At 40.9% G+C, this 14,473-nt stretch overlaps 1 long non-coding RNA gene across 1 annotated transcript; it reads right to left on the reverse strand.

The window, feature by feature from the left end:
- Window positions 1-5,153: 5,153 nt before the first annotated feature.
- On the reverse strand, window positions 5,154-11,158 carry LOC125316399. Its single transcript, XR_007199624.1, has 3 exons — window positions 11,003-11,158; window positions 8,272-8,274; window positions 5,154-5,166 (listed from the first exon to the last, which is right to left on the reverse strand). It is a non-coding gene; the product is annotated as an uncharacterized LOC125316399 (long non-coding RNA).
- Between the last annotated feature and the right edge of the window lie 3,315 nt (window positions 11,159-14,473).

The following is a 14,473-nucleotide window of genomic DNA, read 5'->3' on the forward strand; positions in this document are numbered from 1 at the left end:
ATAATTTCCACTGTTCCTTTAGGTGACTTAGGGCAAGGACTTTTGCTCGGTTGCTCGGCATATCCATCTCGACTCCCAACAGAAATAGCTAAGCGCATAAAGTTTTGGCCTGATTTGAACTTGCCATTGCTATACAGTACTAATGAATTAAGATGAATGAAATTCTTGGAAAGGAGAAATAGGTGTCCTTATATGCATTTGTATGTTATATTTACATAATGATTCCTTCTATCATTCATCTTTTATATGAGATTTGGATGAAAATTAAGGAATTGTGGCGACCTAAAAATTTTCCATTCTTAGGCTAACTAAGTAGAATTTCCAGTACCTTTCATTTTTCACAAAAATATTTGAGAAAGCAACTTGGACTGATTCTAGCATAAGTCATTGTGGTGCGCAATTAATGAAATTAACACCCCATGAACTAGAGTAAATAAGTTGCGGGGAAAGGAGCATGCGCGAAAACAATTCATTCTTGTTTTGGATTTTCACTTTTTATTGCAATGTCTGAAATATATGCAATGCATGAAAATTTGTACTAAATGTAATGACATAAAAATGCAGACTGTCCTATAGCTATAAAGACATAAAAATGCAAACTATTCTATAACTTACGAATGACACGTAAATGTGCACTAACCTAACATGGTATTAATTTATTTAACTACATGACTAATCCTCAATGACGTGCGATTAAATAAATCTAACATGCAAACTACATGATAGAGTTAGTTGACCTAACATGCAACTGTATGACGCGAAAATTGACTAAGCTAACTTGCAGAACATTTGTGACTTTTATATTATAAAAATTCGAAATTAATGTCGAATGAATTGAAACTACCTAAGGTGAGACATTATCTAATTCAAACTAGGGAGTAAATTGATCTGATTCCTAATTGACATCAGATCCCTAGAATGTAATCTGACTAAATATGATGCAATCTAAATTAATTACGCCAAATTATCCAGAAGTTATATCCTAGCATGCAATCTAACTATTCAAAGCTATCTAGAAAATTATATCTGATCTACATGCAGTATTTTTGGTAAACATGCAAGATAAGCAATCCACATGACGGTATCAAATAAATTCAAATATGAAAAAACAATATAAACAGACTTGAAATTCGTGCTAGATATAAAATTGATCAAACTAAAATTTCAAATTTAAAAATTCTCGCTACATTAATAATTCCATCTTGTGCGTTATAGATAGAACCGAAAACTATATGCGGTTGCAGATTAAGAAATAACCCTAATTAGATTAGATTGCACCTATCCACTCCAAAGATTTGATTAGATATTATGCAAGCAAAATAGGCAATCAAATATTCAAATGAAGTCGGGATAAGGTTATTAACTTAATTGCGGATAACTTGCTAAATTTGAACGGAACGATGGATCTCGACCAACCGACGATGGACACGGCTGCTCAAGGGACTGTTCGCGGTGACTTTTGGCGGCTGCTTGGTGGTGCACGGTGGAGAGGGGGGGTCCCCGGTTTGCTGCTTGCAGAACTCACAGCCGAGGGTGGCTGGTTCGACAGGGAAGAGCTCTTGTGTGACTCGGCCTCGCCGGAAAACCTGTAGAAAAAAATAGAATGGCAGAGGGGCTAGCGACCAGCTCGACCAGGAATGGTGCAGGAGCCTTGGCTGAAGCGATCAGAGTTGGGACACGGAAAACAGCGGGCACACCACGGTGATCGAAGTCACACCTTACTTAATTGGAATTTCCTGCCGAGAAGGTTGTCCTCAATCACGGCTATCACGCGGCCTCTACTCTTTGCCAAAGGCCAAATATTTAACCTAATTACTTCAAAAATCAACTCCCTTATTGGAACACCCACGTGCCATAGAAAAATTACGGGCTTATGGGCTTAATTCGGTTAATTAAGATCTAAACCCACTTATTTAAACTCGTCCGCCGCGGGCCCAATAAATATGCAAACTATATGCAATTGCTCTGTATAAAATGTAATGAGAATTATTTTGTTTTGGGGTTGGGGTCGATCCCTATTTTCTATGTAATAAATGACTAATTATGCCGCCAAAATTTAGGTGTCAATAGGAATGCAAAGAATTATTAATTGGCTAGATATTATTCCCAATTTAAAGGAAAATTACCATGGATTCTCGAGAAGGAATCAAGGGAACAATTAAGGACAACCCTCGTATCCAATTATTCACCTTGCATGTGTCATTTTCTTTCTCTAGAACAATTATGGATTCCAGAGGAAGTCCACTACTCACGGTGATTATGATCAAGAGGAGATATGCATCAAAGATTTATCATTTCCCTTCCGAAGATGGAGACAGAGAAAAAACAGGTCAATTTTCATGCTAGTGAAAAATACTCATTTTGGAACGGCACCTTCAGGGGCCTAAGTCATGTTTAGAATTACATGTATGCAATAAAAAAATATCATATAATTTAACTGCTGGCGACTCTAGGATCATAACAATTTGAGGAATGTACTTCTACACATTAAGGTTGCACCATCTCTATGTTCCTTTACTTGGCTAGACTCCGAAACATCTTCACAATAAGGTGAATTATCAGATACCAAAAGTAACTCTCCTTGAGGACTTGAACCCACACTCGCCATGGTTTTTCCGTCTGTAGCACAATGTGCACCAAAATATGCCTCAGCATTTTTTAAATCCTGAGACTCTAGACCTATTTCCAAAGCATCCCTCACCGGCACCTCATATGCAGCATTTTCGTGCCACAAAGGCTGCATCAGATTGATCCGGTAAATCAAATTGGTTCAAGTTAACATGCCCTTTTAATGCATTTGCATCTAAATTTTCCCCTTTTGTTGAACCAATCTCCTCTCTATCTTCTCAAATATCAACAGCTTCACTCAGCAGAACTGATTTCTCAGAAACTTCATTGCTGGGCATTTGATGTGGTGTGGATGTACCAAACGATGAAATCTGATTCCTTTTGGAAAGCATATTCATTCCGTCAATGCTTTCCAGGCTGTAAATTTTCATTATTCCTGGCGAATGAGCTCACTACTTGAGAAGCGCAATGCAATAACACGATGTCGTTAATCGGATTGAAATCGGATTGAAATCAATTGCCTTCACATTCCAGACACGTTATTTAATATAAAGAAGGAATTTTTAAGGTCATTAAAAGCATATCAACCCACTAGAGAGAGGATCCTACTTAAGCAGGTCACCAGAGCAGAGTTCCTCAGAACCTAATCTTTCGGATGAAGACAAGGCCTCAACTCTGATGGCATCCTTGTAGAACTTCTTCTTCGTTAAAGCATTTGCAATAAACAGCCCTGCGTCATGTAGGTCAACAAGAAATGCAATCGCATAACGAAAATGCTAACACAACCTCATAGAATAGAGTTGCCGGAACTACAATTCTTGGAGATAGAACCCTTGCCTAGTTCCATGGAAATACCAAGCAAGGACGACACATTCGCAACATAAGGTGCTCTAATTTCGTTGACAGAAGAAGATGCAGTTAGTTCTTGGGATAATAAGATTTTTTCCACTCGTCCAATCCACCAGTAGCTAAAAATAAATGGAACGAGTATTGCGTGCATCACAGTGCTTTTTGTCACACCCCGACTCTCGAGCCCGCGACATCCCTACCAAATCGCCACTAGGTCATGAAGGATAACGTCCCAGGCGCGTTATCGACCTTACCATTATATACGCATGCGGAAACGGTTTACACCCGGACAACATATAAACAAGCGGGGATAGCATAGCGGGAGATACATACCAAGGCAAATAATCAAAAGGTAACATATACAGTCACCGGACAGCAGATGAGTCTTAACCCTACTGAGCTACGGAAAGATATACAACCCTATACTTCGGGGCGGCTCACTAAGACCTCAAAAGGGTACTAGGTCGGATAAGGTTAATTTCTCATCTACTCCAAAAGATTATCCTCAACCTGGCCTTGGAATCCGCAAAGCTCCATCACTTGGGACCTGAAAGTGGTTCCCACAACGGGGTGAGATATAAATCTCAGTGAATCAAGCCTAAGCTCGGTTAGGACACCGATTCACCGGAACCTCCTAAACACGAGGATTATAAAAATCACGATATATACATATATCCAGCCATCATATCACACGGCAATAATCACCCACATGCATACTTACCGACCTTGAGCCACACAGAATGCAATGCTTGACTCCACTCAACAGCCACATCGGACGACCAACCGAACACGCATCACACTCACAAGTATGCCTTGGACACCACACGAGTCCATTTATTAACGATGATCGCGCCCTTAGCGCCACGGTGATGAGGATCCACGCGACCGGCGTGATCGACTCTCACAATTAATGCGATCCCGCATTCTTCCGGCGGGACCGGGCTACGTTCCTTTTCCCTCTCGGCAACGGCTACTACAAGCGGTGTATCCAGTGCACACCGCACGGCACGGCAAGTAGGCATCCCTATACGGGGCTTCGGTCCATCACAAGCTGCGACCGGCATCCGATAATCCCTTAAAACCGTACGTACCATACGGGGCATGAATTATCGTGCTTCTGGCAAGTCGTGTGGTTCCATAAAAATGGTACGGTGTGTACTATGTGTACAAGACGAACTTGCCAGGAAAACCCATCATCGTTCCTTCATATGACCATACAGCACACCCGACACATCAATCAATTTATTCTCTTTGATTTAGGCCGGATGCTCACACGGACGTGCTCAAAGACTCGGCCCAAGGCCATTTTCATGCTAAAATATGTCTTTGATCTTGCACACGGTCATATGTATATGCAGACTACAAAATAGACGTTGCAAAGACACACGGGACAATTAATTCCCAAGCGAACGCCAATTCACTCAATGAGCATACAAGGTACTCAATTCAATATTTCAACACGGTGATCCGCCCAAACAAAGTCATCAATTCAACACGAATAAACCAATTCTATTAGGCCACACAAAGGCTCAATTTCGTACCAGAGTCATTAATTAACCAATTTGATTTATAGTCGCCAATCGATCGCTCGTCCTTAACCTATCGCTCGCTCGCGATCAAATCACAACAAACAGTCAAATTCATTTAATAACAATTAGCCACAGACAATTCTAATTTAATCGATTACGGTCATTTACCCTAAACCGAGTTTCTAACTAATCCGACCATAATCAAATCTACCTAAATGCCCTATCGACTAGCTAACTAATTCTAGGCGCAATTAGCGCCCTAACCAAGGATTAGGGTCAACTCACCAACAATAGCGGTCGAGGTCGGGTCGGGCACGATTTTCGAGGTTGGGGCCGAAATTCACTATTCACGCGGAATACTGTTCACGCGCGGAACACTGTTCACCGGCGGCGGCACTGTTCACTGTTCCCCGATCACTGTTCACGAAATACTGTTCACGGGCACTGTTCACCCGTACACTAAACCGGCCAAAAATGGCGACGAGCTCGTGGCGAAAACAGCAACTCAGCTTTGCGGTGGCTAGGGTCGGCGTCGGACCGAGGTGGTCGGGTGGGTGTAGCTCGGGGCGACCACGGCCTGAGGTAAGGTCGCGCGTCGCGGGGCTGGTCTCGGGTCGGAGTGGCGGCGACGTGAGGTCGAGGTGCGGTGGAGGTTGGCTCGGGAGAGAGACGAGGGTGACGAGGCGGCGAACTACGGCCTCGAGCTCCGGGGATGCGGGCCCTTGCGACTCGCGGTGGCCGAGCTCAACGAGCTGCGACCGATGACGGAGGAGGTGGAGCGGCGGTCGGAATGGCGTGGTGGTCGCCCAAGTTGCAGAAAAATTAGAAAGGAGAAGGTGAAGTTGAGGGAAGAAGGGAGGGGGGTTTTGCTCGCAGAAGAAGAAGAAGAAGAAGAAGAAGAAGAAAAGGAAGATGAGGAAGAGAGGGGTCGGGCGTGAGAAGAGAGGGAGGGAGGAGAGAGAGAGAGAAAAAGGAAGAGAGAGTGTATGTGAGTTGACTTGAGGGTGACTAGTTGGTGGGGGATTTAATGGTAAGTGGGGCCCACCAAGAGAGGGTTAAAATAATTTTGTCTCTAGCAAATAATTCAAGGGCAAAAGAGGGATTCAATAATTCGGGACTGATTGGATTTTTGGCTCAACAAATTGAGAATAAAATTTGGATTTCTACGAGCTAGGGTCGGTCCGGGAAAAAGGCTTAGGCGCGACGATTAAAAATTCTAAGTCGCGGTGACCACGATTTCGAGACTCAATCGAAATCGGACGACATTTCGGGACTCGTCCAAAAATCATCACTTATGTCCTTGCGATCCCAAAATTTGCACCGATTAAAATTCAATTTCTTCTTTTTATTGAATTCGGGCAAATTTACATAGTCCAAATTTCCCGGGCGTCACACTTTTGCCATACAACCGAGGCCAAAAAAGAAGGGGAAAAAAATTATTTAAAGAAATTCACATTGCTTTGAACATCATCAATGCGCCGCTAACTAAATCATGACGAGTTTTTTACTATAATGAAGGGCACGGACTCATGGCTACTGTCCAGCAACAATCATGATGAGCATGCAAGAATATTCTGACGCTTGGAACACCAACTCAGTGCCCAAAAGTTGGCCAAGAGTGTTCATACGTTCACTGCTTGAGCAATTCTTCAGGAAATACCTTTTCCATTCAATGTCCATACAATGTCCAAAAGGTTTATGATGCAATGCTGATACCCATTTCCAAATGATTTCAGATTGCAAATACAAGTACTTTCTAAACCAAGCTTTAAAAAAGGAGCATTGTCTTCTCGATTAAGCAAACAAGAAAGATGAATTAATCGAGCGGAAAGATGACCAATTGAGCGGTAGTTGTGATGTTGCATCTCTGTGAGGAAAATGAACTCAAAAGTGACGGTCTTAAGAACATGACCAGTAGCTTGGATCGGGTCAAGTTGGATTTGGCCGACTCAATTCATTTGTTGAATGAATGGGTGGGTACGTTTTCTTTATCTCATTCGCACTTTTGCTGGCTACAATGGGGATCGTTCTTTCAGGGCACTCTCCATATTTCCACCGAACTTGACTGAACACGCCTTCGGATAATTCTGCCTCATTTTGGCTTGAGCTCGGTTTCACCTGTAAAGTATTGAAGATGAAAGTTTCAACTTTTGTTAGATCATCAGAGGAAAGAGCCATCTAGCTGGCTCATCTTACTAAGAAACTGAAATTACTTTTGCTTAGGATGGTTATATGAGGACCTGGACCTCCTAAAAGCTTCTCATGCTGTCGTCCACATATGTATGTTTAAATTGAGTTTATCTTGTGAGTTTCATCTTGGTTTTGAGCTTGGTTTATTCTAAGCGCTGCGATAGTCGTGATGGATTCGGCTTCTATTAGCCCAACTAATTGCTAAAAACAGAGTCGGTAAACAGGAAAATCACTTAAAACCATCATAACTGGTTTGTATCCCTGAAAAATTTTACTTCTCTTGCAATGGCTAGATGCTGGCCTTGACTAGGATGTTGTCTCATATGGTTGATTGGTTAAACCGCATTTAAATTGCTCATATAGTTCGGTCACCATAACTTTTCAACATCATTGGTCCCAAACGTAACTGAATTCAGCAATACCTGTAGGATGTGATTCTTCGGAAGTGGATAATCAAAGGCGGGTTGCTTGAAGAAGTCGACACAATGAATCATTGCACCTGTCTCGAGACATTATAATATAACATTGCAATTCAATTTCAACATTCCACATAAGGTAGATTATTATGCAAACTAATGTGGTAGAATCTCATAGAAATAATCGAAAACAGCAACGGAAAGGTCTAAGAATGACCTCTATGGTTTTCAATATGCATTTAGGCTTAGGTAAGCCCGTCTTCTCTTCCTGCGCAAGCCTGTCTCTCGGCATGTCTGTCATGACTCCCAACAGAAATAGCTGACCACAAAAAGTCATAGCACGATTTGAATTCGAAGCCCAGGGTTTTTTTTTTTTTCCGGATCTGGTTCAACTCCACCCACGACAACAGCCCGGCCAACTCCATGGCTGTCCAGTTAAGCTCCATGGCTGTCCCCACCTCACCGTGTTCATGGTTTTCCTTGTCCATGTCCGGCCCAAACCTCATCGTTCCATGGCTTTCCGGATCTCATGGGAGCTCTGTGGCTGTCAAGTCGAGCTCCTCCCCAGTTGTGGTCGACCTTTGCCGCCGGCTCGTCAATAGGGGTTCCTTCGATTATGTCCTCCCAAGCGCCATGGCGAAGACTGGAGCCATCAGCTGTGCAGGTTCAGCTCGAGGAATCCCGACACGGTAATTTTCGGCTTGCCAGATGCGATCAACAGGCTCCAAAACTTAATCTCGATGCACCAGGTTGTTCCGAACTCGAAATTGAGGGAAAAGGAAGATAATCATGAGGATTTATAAGCGTTGAACCAAGCTCTCAAATTCATATCTAGACCCCAAACAATCGTCATGCTCAACATCTAACAAATCAACTCGGTTGGGAACAAAACACTTGAAAAGCAAAGAGACCGAACTCAGCTCATCATTTAAATGGAGCAAGGCGGAGCAAAAGGGGTGCGGGGCTGAGCGCTTAATCACGGAAGTCCCTACCCGGCTCGGAGACAGCAGCTAGAAGGCAAATTCGAGACAATCGAACTGTGGCGGGCTATCATCGGTCTTTTATCTGAGATTCATTTCCATGGAAGGAGGAAAGCAGGCCCTATGTTCATGTGGTCTATACATTTGGGAATTAGTTAAACATATCATTCCCTTGAATTCTTTCCTCGTAATCAAACAATTTTTAAGGATGGAGATTAAGGAAAGCAAAGAATAATGAATGGGGCTAGATCTTATTCCCAATTTCAAAGGAGAATGACAATGGATTCTCGAGAAAGAATCAAGGGAACAATTAAGGACAATCCTCGTATATGCCATTTCCTTTCTCTAGAGCAATTATGGATTCTAGAGAAATAGAGGCATGATTTACCATTGAACTGGAGATAATAGTCATTAATGCTTTCCTGCACATGCAGGCAATGCTTGACATTGGCATCTGGACTTATTACTATGATCTCAATTCCCAAAGATGGCTTTCACATATCCGTGGTTTGCTTTGATTTCCTCCAACGGATGAAGTCGACTTCCATACAAGAGTATCGCCATATCTTGTCACACTTTTTAGCCTTTCTCATCAACTTCATATCTAAAAGTGTTTGACATGCTTGTGACTTGTGAGAGTGTGATGAATTGTAAGCGCTCAAAAGAGTTAAGAACTCGCAGTTCAATAGATGAAACTCTTTGTCTGCATGCTACAACTAGAAACTGTATCGACCTATAATAAAAACACAAGCCTCTTATCTTCTTTATCTACACGAATTTAGAATGCCGATCATGCTAAAATCTTTAGATTCGATCATTCTAAGTTCTTATAAATGTTATCATCAATCCGGCTACCACAGCGTTCATCTTCTCTTTGGGGCCTGATATTAGCCAAATTTGAGAGAAAGTTGTTTCAGGATTACTGTAGGATTCCACACATTAACTATTGCATGAGCTCCTAGGTAGTTGCCGCCGGTCAATGATACTTGAGTAAACTGACCAATTTACAGCAAACTCATAAGGAAGTGAAACTTAAGGATCGATGCATAAACAAAAATGCTTCTCAAAATCAACTCCACAGTAAGTCTTATAGCGATGTATTTCACATACTTCACGTCCAGGAGGTGCAATGAAGGCATTCCTGCTCAGATTGAGCTGCTTCACGTTTGACGATAATGGTATAACATGACGATTGTCATTCTTTTGTGGTCTTCTAATGGGGATCGTTCAGCTATCCATTAAAGTGCCAGCTTCGGATTGTTAAATAAGGTGGGCAAACATATCTAAGGTTGCATAAGAATACTTCTGATACAGCCCGAATGTCCTAAACATCTTGCAGTATCGAAGCTTTCTCTAGAACTGCTCCATGATGGCCCTCGTCATTAAGATACTTATACTGTCGTCGCTGCAATTATTCTTCGCTGCTGCTAACTGCAAATTTTGCAAGAGATGCGCCGGATAGAATACTAGTTCAAGTTACAAGTCAAAAAATGAGGGGAAAAAACCTATATTGTATGATTCTTGAGAAGCGGATGATCAAAGGCGGGTTGCTTGAAGATGTGAACACAATGGATCACTTTCGCAAGTTTCATAACTCTAGAGCACGTTCTCATACATTATCTTAGCCAAAAGAACATATATAATTGAGGTCATTCCTAAACTCTGCCTTTTGGTATTTCACCTCTTTTATATATGCATGCCCATAGTAAAAAGCGGACATCAACTTACGTACATAGAGTGCACAATTTTTGCACGTAAATATAATTTTATTAAATGTTCTATTTGGGAAACGAGAGAAGGGGATGGAAAATGGATAAAAGGCGCGTGATGCTATTGCAATTTTAAAATGTATGAAAATGGGGAAAAATTGAGATGTGGCAATTTTTATTACTTTCTCTGTCCTGCAATGAGTTAACTTTAATAAAATATAAGACCCAGATTTTTTTTTGTGACAAATTTAGGCCAACTAATTTTTTAGTCACTAAGAACCCTAAATTAGTGTACATGTGATATATTTTCCAAAAAATAATTTTTGTGTCATCAAAAACCCCTAAATTTGTACAAGCCTAACAAACTTTGAAAAGTCCTATATACCCCTGTTTGAGCCTCATCTTCCTCTTCGGGTGCAAAACGGCCATGCACAAGCCAACGAGCAGCACCAGCACCATAATGCCCGTTACTAGTGCCGCCACCGTCCCCTGTAGCAACCCCGTTCGGAGGAGATGGGGAGTTGGTCGCAGAAGGGCTCTTCCATGGTCTTGCAGGGAAATATTCTTGGGACTTCTTCGGAAGGGGAAGCAGCGACGACGCCGTTCGCCATCAGCTAGGCAGGAGCCGGCGTCGACAACGTCTGCCGGTGAGTCTGCATATGATGTCGCTTGCTATTTCTGGCGTGAGAGCGAGTTGAAAAGCGAATGAGACAAAATGAATTTTGTTGTTTTAAGTAGTAAGAAGAGAAGGCCAACACCACGTGATAGCCCGAGTGAATACATCATGGATGCCTGCATGATTAACGTGAAACTTAATTAACATTATGAATAAAGAGAGAAACCAAGCATGGAGAGTTAGGAGTGCCAATGATGGCAAACCAAAAGGCAATTCCCGTTGTTCATCCCCGATAATATGGCCAGAGCCCGAGTTAAAGGGATCCCAATATAGCTCCAGTTATATAAATATTCTTTTTGGCCAAAGCACCTTTCTCATGACTCCTTCAGTTATTTGCTTCTTGGAAGTTAAAAAGAAGCTGCGTTTCCCCATAATGCCAAAGAAAAGATTCCCAAAAGCTTTTCCCCAAACATTTGGAGATATCAGATAGATATCAACGACATACACATAACCACTGGTAAACAAGAAAGTGATTACAGCTCAAAATTGAAGGCATAATTTTGCAACTTGAGAAATTGCAAAAGAATGTAGAAGCACGTTGTGACATTGAGATGATAATCGTATCATAATACACAAAAATGTCAGCTGAGAAATCAAATGAAAGCATTCTGCCTATTAAAACAACTCAAATCCACTTTTGTGTAATCAGTACTTGATCGTCACGTACTTCCTCATTTTCTCAAATAAGTTCTTCCATTTATATATGGTGTAGACAATTCGGTAACGGTTGAAATTTTGGGTGACACATGGAGTGTAATTGAAATATCGGCAGAAGAAAAATACGCAATTGACGTGCTATAGAGGGAAAATGTTGTTTGAAAGAGAAAAAGTGGTTGGAGAAGGAAATGGACCAATTTTTTTATTGTGCAATTGATGTGTAAAAGATGTGCAAAAAAATAATTTTTTTTAAAGTCTTAAAAGTTTCAAAAATTTAAATACAACTTCATTTAATATTTAATTCTTGTAAGACATCATTTCTTCATATTGAAAGAGATTTCAAATGTTCAATATTGATGAAGTTTTCGCACGATTATGTGATGTGGACAACTTTACGTAATATATATACACCTCATTTCTTGCTTCGCCTTTCATCAGGTGAAAATAAGCTAATGCCATAACATCATCACTTTCCATGGTAGCATTTCAAGCATCATGGCATGCTTGTGGCGATGCCACCAATGCTTCTTCCAGCAACATACCTCAACAATATGATTTTGCTCCACCACAACCTCCAACGACTTAGATCACTCCCCAGCCTCATCCTTCGAAGAAAAAGAGAAAACTCCCGAACAATCTAGGTCAAACTCGAATCCCAAGTATTGTTGTTCTTTAGTTTTTCTTCTTACTGAATTTGTGCATCTATTTGAATTAGACCCAAATGCAGAAGCTGTTGCTCTATATCCCAAGACTCTAATGGCCACAAATAGGTTTATCTATGAGAATTGCAACAAAGGATTTCGGAGAGATCGGAACATGCGGCTCCACGGAAGAGGGCACATCCTCCCATGGAAGTTTGAGCAAAAGAGCAAATAAGGTGGTCATAAGGAAGAACGTGTATGTGTGCCCTGAGCAGAGCTGTGTCCACCATAACCCATCAAAGGCTCTTGGCAACTTGATTGGATCAAGAAGCACTTTGTAGAAAACATGGTGAGGAGAAGTCCAAAGTGTAAGAAGTGTGAGAAATGCTCGAAGAGGCATGTAGTTGAATTAGATTGGAAGACTCACTCCAATACCTGTGGCACTAGAGTATGATGTGACATACATCAAACCCAACACCAAAATCATTATATGTGACTTCCGGATATTTTCATGTTTAGCCTATGGAATAAGTCACTCTCTAGTTTGGTATAGAAGGTTTTTCTCTTTAGCTAATGCAAGAGGCCACCCATAGCTTACTTTAGAAGCTTGCTCATTTACATCATCCTCTACATCATCAACATTCTTTTGTAGCTTGAGAAATTGCAAAAAGTGTAGAAACACATTTTAACATTGAGATGATAATCGCATCATAATGCAACCGAGAAATCAAATGAAAGCATTTTGCTTGTTAAAACAACGCATAGGAGCTTTTGTGTAATCAATACATGATTGTCGCGTCCTCTCTCTTTTTCTCAAATAAGTTCTTTCATATATATGTGACGTAGACAATTCGGTAATAGTTGAAATTTTGGGTGACACATGAGAGTCTAATTGAAATATTGGCCAAAAGAAAAAAAATGTGCAATTGACGTGCTACAGAGGGAAAGTGTTTTTTGAAAGAGTAAAAGTGGTAGAGGAAGGAAATAGACCACTTTTTTTTATTGTGCACTTGATGTGCAAAAGATGTGCAAAAACATAAAAAAAAATTTAAAGTCTTAAAAGTTGCAAAAATTTAAATACAACTTTGGATAGTATTTAATTATTGTGAGAGATCTTTTGTTCATATTGTAAGAGATATCATGTGTTCGATATGGATGAAGTTTTTGCACGAATATGTCATGTGGACAACTTTACGTAATATATATACACCTAATTTCTTGCTTTTCCTTTCATCACGGGAAAAGAAGCTAGCATCATAACATCATCACCTTCCATAGTAGGGTTTCAAGAATCACTACATGCTTTTGGCAACGCCACTAGTGCTTCTTCCAGCAACAAACCTCAACAATATAACTTTGCTCCACCACAACGTCCAACGACTCAAATCACTCCCCAACCTCCTTCGAATAAAAAGAGAAAACTCCCGAGCAACCCAAGTAAAACTCGAATCCCAATTATTGCTCTTCTTCATTTTTCTTCTTATTGAATTTATGCATCTATTTGAATCAGACCCGAATGTAGAATTCGTCGCTCTATCTTCCAAGACTCTATTAGCCACATATAGGATTGTCTATGAGATTTGCAACAAAGGATTTAAAAAACATCATAACATACGGCTCCATAGAATAGGGCACAATTTCCCATGGAAGCTCGAGTAGAGAGAAAATAAGGTGGACATAAGGAAGAACATGTATGTGTGCCCCAAGCCAACCTAGGTCCACCTTGACTCACTAAAGGATCTTAGAGACGTAACTACGATTGGGAAGCACTTTTGTAGAAAACATGGTGGGAAGAAGTCCGAAGTGAAATAAATGCTCAAAGAGGCATGCGGTTGAATCAGATTGGAAGACTCACTCCAATATCTATAGCACTAGAGTACAATTTGACATGCATCAAACCCAAGACCAAAATCATTATTTGTGACGTCCAAATATTTTCATGTATAGCCTATGGAATAAGTCATTCTCTAGCTTGGTATAGAAGTTTTTTCCCTTTAGCTTGTGGAAGAAGCTATCCATAGCTTACTTTAGAAGCTTGCTCATTTACATCATCATCTGCGTTGTCTACATTCTTTTGCAGCTTGAGAAACTGCAAAAGAATGTAGAAGCATGTTGCGACATTGAGATGATAATCGCATCATAATGTACATAAATGTCAGCTAAGAATCAAATGAAAGCATTTTGCCTGCTAAAACAACTCAAAGCGTCTTTTGTGTAATCAATACATGATTGTCGTGTCCTCCCTCATTTTCTCAAAT

The sequence above is a fragment of the Rhodamnia argentea genome, chromosome 8, assembly GCF_020921035.1.
Source record: "Rhodamnia argentea isolate NSW1041297 chromosome 8, ASM2092103v1, whole genome shotgun sequence".
Lineage (NCBI taxonomy): Eukaryota > Viridiplantae > Streptophyta > Magnoliopsida > Myrtales > Myrtaceae > Rhodamnia > Rhodamnia argentea.